Consider the following 14,953-nt stretch of genomic DNA (forward strand, 5'->3'; position numbering starts at 1 on the left):
ATCTTCTTTTGGTTTTGATTTTCATTTTCCTGATGATGAGTGATGTTGAGCACATTTTCATGTGCAAGTTGATCATCTGCATGTCTTCTTTGAAAAATATCTGTTCAGATTCTCTGCCCATTTAGAAATTGATTTGTTTGGTATTGAGTAGTCTGAGTTTTTTAAAATATATTTTGGATATTAATCCCTTATCATACATATGATTTGCAAATATCTTCTCTCATTCAATAGGTTGCCTTTTCATTTTGTTGATGGTTTTCTTTGCTGTGCAGAAGCTTTTTGGTTTGAGGTAGTCTCACTTGTTTGTCTGCCTTTTGTTGCCTTTGCATTTGATGTCAAATTCAAAAAAAATTATCACCAAGACTGATGTCAAGGAGCTTACTGCCTACATTTTCTTCTAGGAGTTTTATGGTTTCAGATCTTATATTCCAATCTTTAATCCACTTTGACTTAACTTTTCTGCATGATATGAGTGATCCAGTTTCATTTTTTGCATGTGGCTATTCAGTTTTCCCAACAACATTTATTGAAGAAACTGTCCTTTACCTAATGTATATTTTGGGCTTTTTTGGTGATAAATTAATCGATCATATATGCATACATTTATTTCTGGATTCTCTTCTCTGTTCCATTGAGCTTTGTGTCTGTTCTATGCCAATACTATACTGTTTTGATTACTATAGCTTTGTAATACAGTTTGAAATCAGGAATCATGATGCCTTCAGCTTTGTTCTTGTTTTTCAAGGTGGCTTGGCTATTCAGGATCTTGTGTGGTTCCCTACAAATTTTAGAAATTTTTTTCTATTCCTGTGAAAAATGCCTTTGGAATTTTGACAGAGGTTACATTGAAACTATAGATTGCTTTGGGAAATGTGGACACTTTAACATTAATTCTTCTAACCCATGAGTATGAAACATCTTTCTATGAACTCCATCTTAACAGGATGTTCAGAGATGCATTTGTGTACAAACATATGGGTTAAGGGATATTAGCTGTCACAATGACTGGGGACCAGGGGTGCTAAACATATTGCAATGTACAAAATATAAGTAAAAGGTGTGCTAGAAAATGCTGGTGCAAAGAAACAGGAGATGAGTTGAGAGACTATTCCTGGAATCTAACTAAGCAATGAGAGTGATTTGAATCAGGCTGGGGCAGTGTGGGTTATAGGGAAGCTTGATGATTCCAAATATATTTTGAAGTTGGAATTGACAGGACTTATTGATAGATGGAATATGAGGTAAGACTAAGAGAAGAATCAAAAGTGACTTCAAAGATTTTGGGGGAAAAGGAGTTGGCATTCATTGGAAGAATAAGACTGACAGAGGAGTAGGTGGAGAAGCAATGGTAGAATCATGGCTATAGTCAGATATTTTAATTTTGTCATGCCTTCAGACATACAAGTGGACATGGTTAGTAGGCAGTTGGAAACATAAGTCTGCTGTTAAAAAGAGTCTCGAGGGGTAATATAAATTTTGGAGTTTTTTTTTCTTTTAAAATTTATTTATTTATTTTAGAGAGAGAGAGAAAGAGAGAGCAAGTGGGGCTGGGGTAGAGAGAGAGGGAGACAAGCAGACTCCTGCTGAGTGGAGAACCCAATGTGGGGCTCAATACCAGGACCCTGAGATCATGACCTGAGCTAAAACCAAGAGTCAGACACTTAATCAACTGAACCATCCAGGTGCCCCTAAATTTTGGAATTTTATTAGGCCAGGTGATCAACAAAAGAGTGAGTTAAAAAAGGGACAAACTTGGGCTTTCCAACATAAAAAAGTCAGAATGGTGAGCAGGGACCTGCCAAGGATACTGAAAAAGAATTTCCAGTGAGGTAGAAGAAGAAAGAAGCTAACTGTCAAGTAAGAGGAAATCTCTGGTCATGTTTAGCAGCACAATTGGGTGCAGTGGTGAGGAAGACCTGTCTTGAGTCAGTCAAAGGGAAGGAGATTCCTAGTCTGGTTATTATGTTCTTTCCCCTGATAGCACATCCTTTGTGCTGATTACACATATAAACTCTGTATATAACACAAAAATGCTACACAAAGATGTTGAAACATATGCAACAGAAGACAGATTGTTGAACAGGGGTCAGTTTCCTTTTTTTTTTCCCCCTCAATTCTTTTCCCCCAGGGGCAGGCCATAGTAGCTTATCAGTGCACTTCAGATGGCTGAAATTCCAGTAGAAACTCCCCAGTCTTTCTGGCCAGATGATTCAGGTAAATGAGCCCCATGAACTGGAAAGAGAGTGTGTGTAGTCTGATGAGGGGTGGGGGTGGTGAAGGGATAGACAGATCTGAGAAGGAAAAAAGAAGACAGAGAAGGGGATTCCTTAACTCTGTGTATGAGTCTCAGATTAACCCTGAACCACACGCGTGGAAGGCAGACACAAACCAAGGTTGCAAACTCTTAGGTAACTGAACCAAGACCTGAAACACTAAAGGCAAAATGGAGTTATGGTCTGAGGTTAACCAGGACAGAAATAAAGTAAAAAGTAAAAACATCAACGTCCTCTAGAGCATTAAAACAGAACTCAGAGCTACATGACTTAATATTGACAATGTCCAGGACACAATACAAAATTACATGACATACAAAGAACCAAGAAAAATGTAATCCATTCCCAAGGGAAGAGACAATGCTGAGATGCTCAATAGAGTGAAAGAAAACTCATTTGAGATGACTAAAAGATAAGAAACCTCAATAGATAAATAAAAACTATAATGAGGGACGCCTGGGTGGTTCAGTTGGTTAAGCAGCTGCCTTCGGCTCAGGTCATGATCCCAGCGTTCTGGGATCGAGTCCCACATTGGGCTCCTTGTTCTGTGGGGAGCCTGCTTCTCCCTCTGCCTCTGCCTGCCACTCTATCTGCCTGTGCTCGCTCTCTCTCTCTGACAAATAAATAAATAAAATCTTAAAAAAAAAACTATAATGAAAAAACAAATAAAAATTTATAACTGAAAACCACATCTGAAATACAAAATTCACTTTTGAAACTAATAGCAAAATGAAAATGATATAGGAAAGATAATGAACTTGGGAGATCAATAAATATGATAAAATGTGAAGAATAGAGAGAAAAAAGATTAAAAAAGATGAACAGAGCTTTAGGAACATGTGGTACAATCTAAAGGAATTTAACATATATCTAACAAGAGTCCCACAAGGAGAGGAGATAGATGGTGGAGTAGGGACAACATTTAAAGAAATAATAGAAACTTTCTGACTTTGATGAAAGGCATACATTCACAGATTCAAAGGGCTCACCAAACTCCAAGCAGAACAAGTTATAATATACTATCCTGGGTATATCATAATCAAACTGTATAAGATCAAAGATAAAGATAAATTTAAAGTAACTATAGAAAAATGACAGTTTGAATAATCATGGATTTCTTGTCAGAAACCAAGGATGCCAACATTCTGTGGAAGAACATCCTTAAAGTGTTGAAAGGAAAGGTATGTAGATGTAATATTTGTGATAACTGTAACACAAAGTTACAAAGTTACAAAGCTTTGGGGGAAGAATGACATGATCTCAATAGTTGCAGGATCTCTAAAATTAATGGAATTGAAAGTTTATGTATACTGTAATCCCTAGAGCAACCATCCCAACCAACAACAAAAGTACAAAGAGATATAATCCAAACACCAATAGATGAATTAAAATGGAATACTAAATATGTTCAAATATTTAAAAGAAGTTACACAAGGGGAACAGAGCAAAGCTTATGGGATTAAAGAAAATGTTCATTAGTTTGTGTACAGGTGAACACATATGCCAAGGTTTATCAAATTGTACACTTTAAGTACATGTGGTTTATTGTACACCAATTTTACTTCAAAAAAAGTGAAAGAGAGAATGGGAAGAGAGAAATTCAGAAATTCAGAATTTTTAGCAAGAAAAGGCAGAACTTTCGAGGAGATTGTTGAAAGCAGGGTAAGAATTTGAGGGAAAATTAGAATTAAGCATTCTTTAAGATGTTAAAAATAATGGTGTGTTGGTATGCTGACAGAAAAGACCCAATGGGGAGGGACAAAATGGTGATGCAATTGAGAGAGAGAGGAGAGAATTGCTGGAATGATGTCCTTGGTTAAGTGAGGGGAGATGGGGCCCATCTCAGATAACAGAGATAGATGACCCATCATAACTCAAGGGAACGCAAAATTTGTGGGTGTAGATGTGGCATGTGGCATGGTAGAGCTTGTGAAAACTGAGTGTGCTGATGTGGGTGAAGGTATAGAGGTTTGAGAAGAAAGAAGATGTAAAATAGTCACCCTGAGGCAGTCAGAAAACGAATAGATTAGATTGCGAGGCAATACTTACTGAGTACCCTTTTGAGGTTGGCAGTCACTCAACAAGTCCAGTCCATAAAGTTGGGCATTTTTCTTCTTCCCATTCAGATAGTCAGATTTTAGTGTGTAGAAAGCAGAGACTTGGATTGAAACAGGTTTTAGGTTTTGCCAAGTAGGTAAAATGAAGCTGGGAAATAAAAGGGGTTTGGGATTATAGAATTCAAATTATGTAAAGAGGGAAATTATTATTATTATTATTATTTTTATAAAGAGGGAAATTAATTGAGGACAATTAAATAATTGTAGAATCAATGGGTTTTCACTCCTATAATGATGAAAAGATTATTATAGATGATGTTCAAAGAATGTGGTAGAAAAAAAGATCATAGAAAATGTGATGATTGAAATTCAAATTGGAGAGGAGTTTTCCAGTTACTTGTGTTGATAGAATCTACAGCTGTGTTTTCCAATATGATAGCCACTAGGCTTGGGTAGCTATTTAAATTTAAACTAAAAGTAAACAAAATAAAAAATTCAGTTCTTCAGTCACACTAGCCCCATATGAAAAGCCACATGTGACGGATGACCACCATACTGAACTGTACAGATATAGGATATTTCCATCATCACAGAAATATGTTCTGGACAGTGCTAGGCCTGTGACCATGGGGATGAATGTTAATGTTGGTGAAGATAAAAATCACTGGAGAAAAGGAAGTTAAGGAACCCTGAGTCCAGGGTACTGGATGGATCATCTACACAGACACTGAAATCACTAAGAATCACAGGACAGGTAACACTGGAAAGAGTGGGAATCAATCAGGAGCTAAAGTCTTCAAGGAAAAAGATAAGGAGGAATGGCCTGGGGTAGCCAGCGGTATAGTTGGGTGGCCTGAGTATCAGAGCTCAGGGATTTTTTAGAGAAAGAGGGAGAATGGCCTGGAAGCAGCAATGTAGAAGCAAGGAACATTTCACCATCTCTTTGCCAGCTGTATGAGAGATGTGAGAGAAGGCAGCAATCCTATGAGAAGGCTGTGAGGGCAGGAGTGTCCTTAGGAGAAAGGTTCCTTCCCTCCTTCCTTCCCTCCCTCCCTCTTTTCTCTTTTTTTCTTTTCTTTTCTCTTTTTTTCTTTTCTTTTCTTTTCTTTTCTTTTCTTTTCTTTTCTTTTCTTTTCTTTTCTTTTTTCCTTTCCTTTCCTTTCCTTTCCTTTCCTTTCCTTTCCTTTCCTTTCCTTTCCTTTCCTTTCCTTTCCTTTCCTTTCCTTCCTTTCTTCTTTCTTCCTCCCTTTCTTTCTTAACATATAATGTATTATTTGTTTCAGGGGCACAGCTCTGTGATTCTTCAGTCTTATGCAATTCACAGCACTCACCATAGCACATGCCCTCCCCAATGTCCATCAACCAGCTACCCCATCCCTCCACTCACCTCCCCTCCAGCAACCCTCAGTTTGTTTCCTGAGATTAAAGATTCTTATGCTTTGTCTCCCTCTCTATTTCATCTTGTTTTATTTTTTCCTCCCTTCATCTATGATCCTCTGTCTTGTTTCTCAAATTCCTCATATCAATGAGATTATATGATAATTGTCTTTCTCTGATAGACTTATTTCACTTAGCATAATACCTTCTACTTCCATCCATGTTGTTGCAAATGGCAAGATTTGGGTTTTTTTTTAACATTTTTTAAAATTTTATTTTTTATAAACATATATTTTTATCCCCAGGGGTACAGGTCTGCGAATCGCCAGGTTCACACACTTCACAGCACTCACCATAGCACATACCCTCCCCAATATCCATAACCCCACCCCCCAACCCAACCCCCCTCCCCCCATCAACCCTCAGTTTGTTTTGTGAGATTAAGAGTCACTTATGGTTTGTCTCCCTCCCAATCCCAAGATTTGGGGTTTTTGATGGCTGCATAGTATTCCATTGTGTATATATACATATATACACTATATATATGCACAATGCATATATATGTGTGTATATATACACACATATATATACATACATACATATATATATATATATATATATATATATATATATACACCAGATCTTCTTCTCCATTCATCTGTTGGTAGACATCTAGGCTCTTTCCATATTTGGGTTGTTGTGGACATTGCTGCTATAAACTTTGGGTTCATGTGCCCCTTCGGATCATTACATTTATATCTTAAGGGTAAATACCCAGTAATGCGATTGCTGGGTCATAGGGTACCTCTATTTTCAACTTTTTGAGGAACCTCCATACTGTTTTCCAGAGTGGCTGCACCAGCTTGCATTCCCACTGTTGCATTGCAACAGTGTAGGAGGGTTCCCCTCTCTCTGCTTCCTCACCAACACCTGTCAATTCCTGGCTGGTTAATGTTAGCCATTCTGACTAGTGTGAGGTGGTATCTCATTGTGGTTTTGATTTGTATTTCCCTAATGCCGAGTGATGTTGAGCACTTTTTCAAGTGTTTGTTGGTCATTTGGATGTCTTCTTTGGTAAAATGTCTGTTCATGTCATCTGCCCATTTCTTGATTGGATTATTTGTTCTTTGGGTGTTGAGTTTGCTAAGTTCTTTATAGATTTTGGATACTAGCCCTTTATCTGATATGTCATTTGCAAATATCTTCTCCCATTCTGTTTCATTGTCTTTTGGTTTTGTTGACTGTCTCCTTTGCTGTGCAAAAGCTTTTGATCTTGATGAAGTCCCAATAGTTCATTTTTGCCCTTGCTTCCCTTGCCTTTGGTGATGTTTCTAAGAAGAAGTTGCTGCAGGTGAGTTCGAAGAGGTTGCTTCCTGTGTTCTCCTCAAGGATTTTGATGGGTTCCTGTCTCACGGTTAGGTATTTCATCTATTTTGAGTCTATTTTTGTGTGTGGTATAAGGAAATGGTCCAGTTTCATTCTTCTGCATGTGGCTGCCCAATTTTCCCAACACCTTTGTTGAAGACTGTATTTTTTTTCCATTCCTGCTTTGTTGAAGATTAGTTGACCATAGAGTTGAGGGTCCATTCCTGGGCTCTCTATTCTGTTCCATTGATCTATGTGTCTGTTTTTGTGCCAGTACCATACTGTTGTGATAATTACAACTTTGTAATGGAGCTTGAAGTCTGGAATTGTGATGCTGCCAACCCTGGTTTTCTTTTTCAACATTCCTCTGGATATTCAAGGTCTTTTCTAGTTCCATATAAATTTCAGGATTATTTGTTCCATTTCTTTGAAAAAAGTTGATGGTATTTTGATAGAGATTGCATTAAATGTATAGATTGCTTTAGGTAGCATAGACATTTTCACAATATTTGTTCTTCCAAACCATAAGCATGGAACATCTTTCCATTTGTGTCTTCCTTAATTTCCTTCATGAGTACTTTATAGTTTTCTGAGTACAGATTCTTTGCCTCATTGGTTAGATTTATTCCTCAGTATCTTATGGTTTTGGGTGCTATTGTAAATGGGATCGATGCCTTATTTTCTCTCTCTTCTCTCTTGTTGGTGTTTAGAAATGCAACTGATTTCTGTGCATTGATTTTATATCCTGACACTTTACTGAATTCCTGTATGAGTTCTAGCAGTTTTGGAGTGGAGTGTTCTGGGTTTTCCACATAAAATATCATATCATCTGCAAAGAGTGAGAGTTTGACTTCTTTGCTGGTTCAGATGTATTTTATTTCTTTTTGTTGTCTGATTCCTGAGGCTAGAACTTCTAGTACTACGTTGAATAGCAGTGGTGATAGTAGACATCCCTACTGTGTTCCTGACCTTAGAGGAAAAGCTCTCAATTTTTCCCCATTAAGGATGATATTCACTGTGGTTTTTTCATAGATGGCTTTTACGACATCGAGGTATGTATCTTCTATGCCAACACTGTGGAGAATTTTGATCAAGGAAAGATGCTGTACTTTGTCAAATGCTTTTTCAGCAACTATAGAGATTATCATATGGTTCTTGTTCTTTCTTTATTTTTTAAATTTTTATTTTTTTCTTCCTTTTATTAATGTATTGCATCCCATTGATTGATTTGCAGTTTTTGAACTAACGTTGCAGCCCAGGAATAAATCCCACTTGGTCATGGTGAATAATACTTTTAATGTACTGTTGGAACTTATTGGCTAGCATTTTGGTGAGATTTTTTTTGCATCTGTGTTCATCAAGGATATTGGTCTGTAACTTTCCTTTTTGATGGGGACTTTTGTTTTGAGATCAAGGTAATGCTGGCCCAATAAAATGAGTTTGGAAATTTTCCTTCCATTTCTTTTTTTTTTTTTAAATTTTATTTTTTATAAACATATATTTTTATCCCCAGGGGTACAGGTCTGAGAATCGCCAGGTTTACACACTTCACAGCACTCACCATAGCACATACCCTCCCCAATATCCATAACCCCACCCCCCCTCTCCCAACCCCCCTCCCCCCATCAACCCTCAGTTTGTTTTGTGAGATTAAGAGTCCCTTATGGTTTGTCTCCCTCCCAATCCCATCTTGTTTCATTTATTCTTCTCCTACCCCCTTAACCCCCCATGTTGCATCTCCTCTCCCTCATATCAGGGAGATCATATGATAGTTGTCTTTCTCCGATTGACTTATTTTGCTAAGCATGATACCCTCTAGTTCCATCCACGTCATTGCAAATGGCAAGATTTCATTTCTTTTGATGGCTGCATGGTATTCCATTGTGTATATATACCACATCTTCTTTATCCATTCGTCTGTTGATGGACATCTAGACTCTTTCCATATTTGGGCTGTTGTGGACATTGCTGCTATAAACTTTGGGTTCATGTGCCCCTTTGGATCACTACGTTTGTATCTTTAGGGTAAATACCCAGCAGTGCAATTGCTGGGTCATAGGGTAGTTCTATTTTCAACATTTTGAGGAACCTCCATGCTATTTTCCAGAGTGGTTGCACCAGCTTGCATTCCCACCAATAGTGTAGGAGGGTTCCCCTTTCTCCGCATCCTCGCCAGCATCTGTCATTTCCTGACTTGTTAATTTTAGCCATTCTGACTGGTGTGAGGTGATATCTCATTGTGGTTTTGATTTGTATTTCCCTGATGCCGAGTGATATGGAGCACTTTTTCATGTGTCTGTTGGCCATCTGGATGTCTTCTTTGCAGAAATGTCTGTTCATGTCCTCTGCCCATTTCTTGATTGGATTATTTGTTCTTTGGGTGTTGAGTTTGCTAAGTTCTTTATAGATTTTGGACATTAGCCCTTTATCTGATATGTCATTTGCAAATATCTTCTCCCATTCTGTCAGTTGTCTTTTGGTTTTTTTAACTGTTTCCTTTGCTGTGCAAAAGCTTTTGATCTTGATGAAGTCCCAATAGTTCACTTTTGCCCTTGCTTCCCTTGCCTTTGGTGATGTTCCTAGGAAGATGTTGCTGTGGCTGAGGTCGAAGAGGTTGCTGCCTGTGTTCTCCTCGAGGATTTTGATGGATTCCTTTCTCACATTGAGATCCTTCATCCATTTTGAGTCTATTTTCGTGTGTGGTGTAAGGAAATGATCCAATTTCATTTTTCTGCATGTGGCTGTCCAATTTTCCCAACACCATTTATTGAAGAGGCTGTCTTTTTTTCCATTGGACATTCTTTCCTGCTTTGTCGAAGATGAGTTGACCATAGAGTTGAGGGTCTATTTCTGGGCTCTCTATTCTGTTCCATTGATCTATGTGTCTGTTTTTGTGCCAGTACCATGCTGTCTTGATGATGACAGCTTTGTAATAGAGCTTGAAGTCCGGAATTGTGATGCCACCAACTTTGGCTTTCTTTTTCAATATTGCTTTGGCTATTCGAGGTCTTTTCTGGTTCCATATAAATTTTAGGATTATTTGTTCCATTTCTTTGAAAAAAATGGATGGTCCTTTGATAGGAATTGCATTAAATGTGTAGATTGCTTTAGGTAGCATAGACATTTTCACAATATTTTTTCTTCCAATTCAGGAGCATGGAACATTTTTCCATTTCTTTGTGTCTTCCTCAATTTCTTTCATGAGTACTTTATAGTTTTCTGAGTATAGATTCTTAGTCTCTTTGGTTAGGTTTATTCCTAGGTATCTTATAGTTTTGGGTGCAATTGTAAATGGGATGGACTCCTTAATTTCTCTTTCTTCTGTCTTGTTGTTGGTGTAGAGAAGTGCAACTGATTTCTGTGCATTGATTTTATATCCTGACACTTTACTGAATTCCTGTACAAGTTCTAGCAGTTTTGGAGTGGAGTCTTTTGGGTTTTCCACATAGAGTATCATATCATCTGCGAAGAGTGATAGTTTGACTTCTTCTTTGCCGATTTGGATGCCTTTAATTTCCTTTTGTTGTCTGATTGCTGAGGCTAGGACTTCTAGTACTATGTTGAATAGCAGTGGTGATAACGGACATCCCTGCCGTGTTCCTGACCTTAGCGGAAAAGCTTTCAGTTTTTCTCCATTGAGAATGATATTTGCGGTAGGTTTTTCATAGATGGCTTTGATAATATTGAGGTATGTGCCGTCTATCCCTACACTTTGAAGAGTTTTGATCAGGAAGGGATGCTGTACTTTGTCAAATGCTTTTTCAGCATCTATGGAGAGTATCATATGATTCTTGTTCTTTCTTTTATTAATGTGTTGTATCACATTGATTGATTTGCGAATGTTGAACCAACCTTGCAGCCCTGGAATAAATCCCACTTGGTCGTGTTGAATAATCCTTTTAATGTACTGTTGAATCCTATTGGCTAGTATTTTGGCGAGAATTTTTGCATCTGTGTTCATCAAAGATATTGGTCTGTAGTTCTCTTTTTTGATGAGATCCTTGTCTGGTTTTGGGATCAAGGTGATGCTGGCCTCATAAAATGAGTTTGGAAGTTTTCCTTCTATTTCTATTTTTTGGAACAGTTTCAGGAGAATAGGAATTAGTTCTTCTTTCAATGTTTGGTAGAATTCCCCCAGGGAAGCCATCTGGCCCTGGGCTTTTGTTTGTTTGGACATTTTTGATGACTGTTTCAATCTCCTTACTGGTTATGGGTCTGTTCAGGCTTTCCATTTCTTCCTGGTTCAGTTGTGGTAGTTCATATGTCTCTAGGAATGCATCCATTTCTTCCAGATTGTCAAATTTGTTGGCGTAGAGTTGCTCATAGTATGTTCTTATAATTGTCTGTATTTCTTTGGTGTTCGTTGTGATCTCTCCTCTTTCATTCATGATTTTATTTATTTGGGTCCTTTCTCTTTTCTTTTTGATAAGTCTGGCCAGGGGTTTATCAATCTTATTAATTCTTTCAAAGAACCAGCTCCTAGTTTTGTTGATTTGTTCTATTGTTTTTTTGGTTTCTATTTCATTGATTTCTGCTCTGATCTTTATGATTTCTCTTCTCCTGCTGGGTTTAGGGTTTCTTTCTTGTTCTTTCTCCAGCTCCTTTAGGTGTAGGGTTAGGTTGTGTACTGAGACCTTTCTTGTTTCTTGAGAAAGGCTTGTACCGCTATATATTTTCCTCTCAGGACTACCTTTGTTGTGTCCCACAGATTCTGAACCATTGTATTTTCATTATCATTTGTTTCCATAAATTTTTTCAATTCTTCTTTAATTTCCTGGTTGACCCATTCATTCTTTAGAAGGATGCTGTTTAGTCTCCATGTATTTGGGTTCTTTCCAAATTTCCTCTTGTTATTGAGTTCTAGCTTTAGAGCATTGTGGTCTGAAAATATGCAGGGAATGATCCCAATCTTTTGATACCGGTTGAGACTTGATTTAGGACCAAGAATGTGATCTATTCTGGAGAATGTTCCATGTGCACTAGAGAAGAATGTGTATTCTGTTGCTTTGGGATGAAATGTTCTGAATATATCTGTGATGTCCATCTGGTCCAGTGTGTCATTTAAGGCCTTTATTTCCTTGTTGATCTTTTGCTTGGATGATCTGTCCATTTCAGTGAGGGGAGTGTTAAAATCTCCTACTATTATTGTATTCTTGTCGATGTGTTTCTTTGATTTTGTTATTAATTGGTTTATATAGTTGGCTGCTCCCACGTTAGGGGCATAGATATTTAAAATTGTTAGATCTTCTTGTTGGACAGTTCCTTTGAGTATGATATAGTATCCTTCCTCATCTCTTATTATAGTCTTTGGCTTAAAATCTAATTGGTCTGATATAAGGATTGCCTCTCCTGCTTTCTTCTGATGTCCATTAGCATGGTAAATTCTTTTCCACCCCCTCACTTTAAACCTGGAGGTGTCTTCGGGTTTAAGATGAGTTTCTTGTAGGCAACATATAGATGTGTTTTGTTCCTTCCATTTCTAATTTTTGGAACAGTTTCAGGAGAATGGGTATTAATTCTTCTTTAAATGTTTGGTAGAATTCCCCTGGGAAGCTGTCTGGCCCTGGGCTCTTGTTTTTGGGAGATTTTTGATGACTGTTTCAATCACCTTACTGGTTAAGGGTCTGTTCAGGTTTTCTATTTCTTCCTGGTTCAGTTGTGGTAGTTTAAATGTCTCTAGGAATGCATCCATTTCTTCCAGATTGTCAAATTTGGTGTATAGTTGCTCATAATATGTTCTTATAATTGTTCTTATTTCTTTGATGTTGGTTGTGACCTCCCCTCTTTCATTCATGATTTTATTAATTTTGTTCTTTCACTTTTCTTTTTGATAAGCCAGGGGGTTATCAATCTTAATTAATTCTTTCAAAGCATCAGCTCTTAGTTTCATTGATCTGTTCTAATGTTCTTTGGTTTCTATTTCATTGATTTCTGCTCTGATCTTTATTCTCTCTCTTCTCCTGCTGGGGTTTGGGTAAAGCTGTTCTTACTCTGAGCATATGGGATGCACTCTTGACCCTTGTACATGGCAACTTGGACCAAACTTACAGGTTTTGTTTTGTTTTAATTTTAAAAGTACATTATATGCTATCTGATACATATAAAAAAAAGAAGTATGGGTTATGTGGGATAAGTGTAGGCATAAATATATAAGTATAATAATAACAAGCATATACTATATAGTAACCATATGATAAACATAACAAATAAGTATAATAACATAGATATGAATTATGAGTAGTACTGATAAAACACTCATGAAATCATCATCCAATTTAGAATCAGAACATGATCAATATTGGTGAAGTTACCTGGGTGTTCTTACCCAATCCCATCTTTTTGACTCCCCATAGAACTAACTAGTATTCTAAATTTCTTTTCCTTTTAAAACATTTTTTTCAAATATTTTTATTTGACAGAGAGAGAGAGAGAAACAGCAAAAGAGGGAACACAAACAAGGGGAATGGAAGAGGAAAAGCAGGCTTCCCACCCAGCAGGGAACCCAATGTGAATCTTGATTCCAGGACTCTGGGATCATGACATGAGTGGAAGGCAGACATTTAATGACAGAGTCACCCAGGCTCCCCTATTCTAAATTTTCTAGAATTTCTAAATTTGGGAATGCCTGGGTGGCTCAGGTGGTTAAGTGCTGCCTTTGGCTCAGGTCAGGATCTCAGGGTCCTGGGATTGAGTCCCTCATCAGGCTTTTGCTCAGTGGGAAGCCTGCTTCTCCCTCTGCTTGCAGCTCCCCCTGCTTGTGTGCTCTCTCTCTGACAAATAAATAAAAAATGAAATTTTTATTTAAAAAATTAAAAATAAAAATTTTTATTTAAAAAATAAAAAAAATTTTTCTCCAAAAAAATAAAACATTTCTAAATTTTCCTTTGGTGGTTTAAAAATAGTTTTTTTTTTTAAAGATTTTTTTTTTAATTTATTTATTTGACAGACAGAGATCACAAGTAGGCAGAGAGGCAGGCAGAGAGAGAGGAGGAAGCAGGCTCCCTGCTGAGCAGAGAGCCCGATGCGGGGCTCGATCCCAGGACCCTGGGATCATGTCCTGAGCTGAAGGCAGAGGCTTTAACCCACTGAGCCACCCAGGCGCCCCTAAAAATAGTTTTTTTTTATTACATATGTACATTTCCCCAAACATCATATTTTGCTTGTTTTCAGTTTTACTAAAATGGTATTTACACGTAGTGTGGAAATTGCTTATTTTCACTTAACACATTTCTAAGATTTATCCACCTTTTATCTAGGTGTATCTAGGTTCATGAATGTTCCTGACAGCACATTCATTGTGTGAGATTAACTATCCCTTCTCCTGGGAGTGGGCACTTTGTAGTTTCTATATTGTTTTCTACTATGAACAAATGGTTGTGATGCATATTTCTGTCTATAGTTCATGACATACCATGTAAGAAGTTCTCCAGGGCAATGTTTTCAAACAGTGGTTCACAATTCATTAGTAAGTCATGAAAACAAATTTTTAGAATGCCACCCAGCATCAACAGATTTCAACCCAAAGTGCTATCTTTTAGTGGTTACCAAGATGGTGAACAGGGAAAAAGAGGAAGGACACGTTCCCTGAGCCTCACTGAAAATATGGAGTTGTTCCTTTGGTTACATACATGGAATCCACCAGAAAGTTGATATTGCAGGCATCAAGAGGATATAGCCTATTCTAAAAGGAAGGCCCTGCAAATGTTACTGTGACAAACCTGGAAAGAATCTAGAATGGGTGTCAAATACCACACTACTGAAATTGTTGGATCAAAGATGATATTTACTAGAAGTCATGTGTGACTTGTGCATGTTATAAGATCTCTAATGAACTAAGGGAATTTACTAAAATGTGAAAAAAAACTGAAGTCAACAGAGAAA

Source organism: Lutra lutra, chromosome 3 (genome assembly GCF_902655055.1).
Source record: "Lutra lutra chromosome 3, mLutLut1.2, whole genome shotgun sequence".
NCBI lineage: Eukaryota > Metazoa > Chordata > Mammalia > Carnivora > Mustelidae > Lutra > Lutra lutra.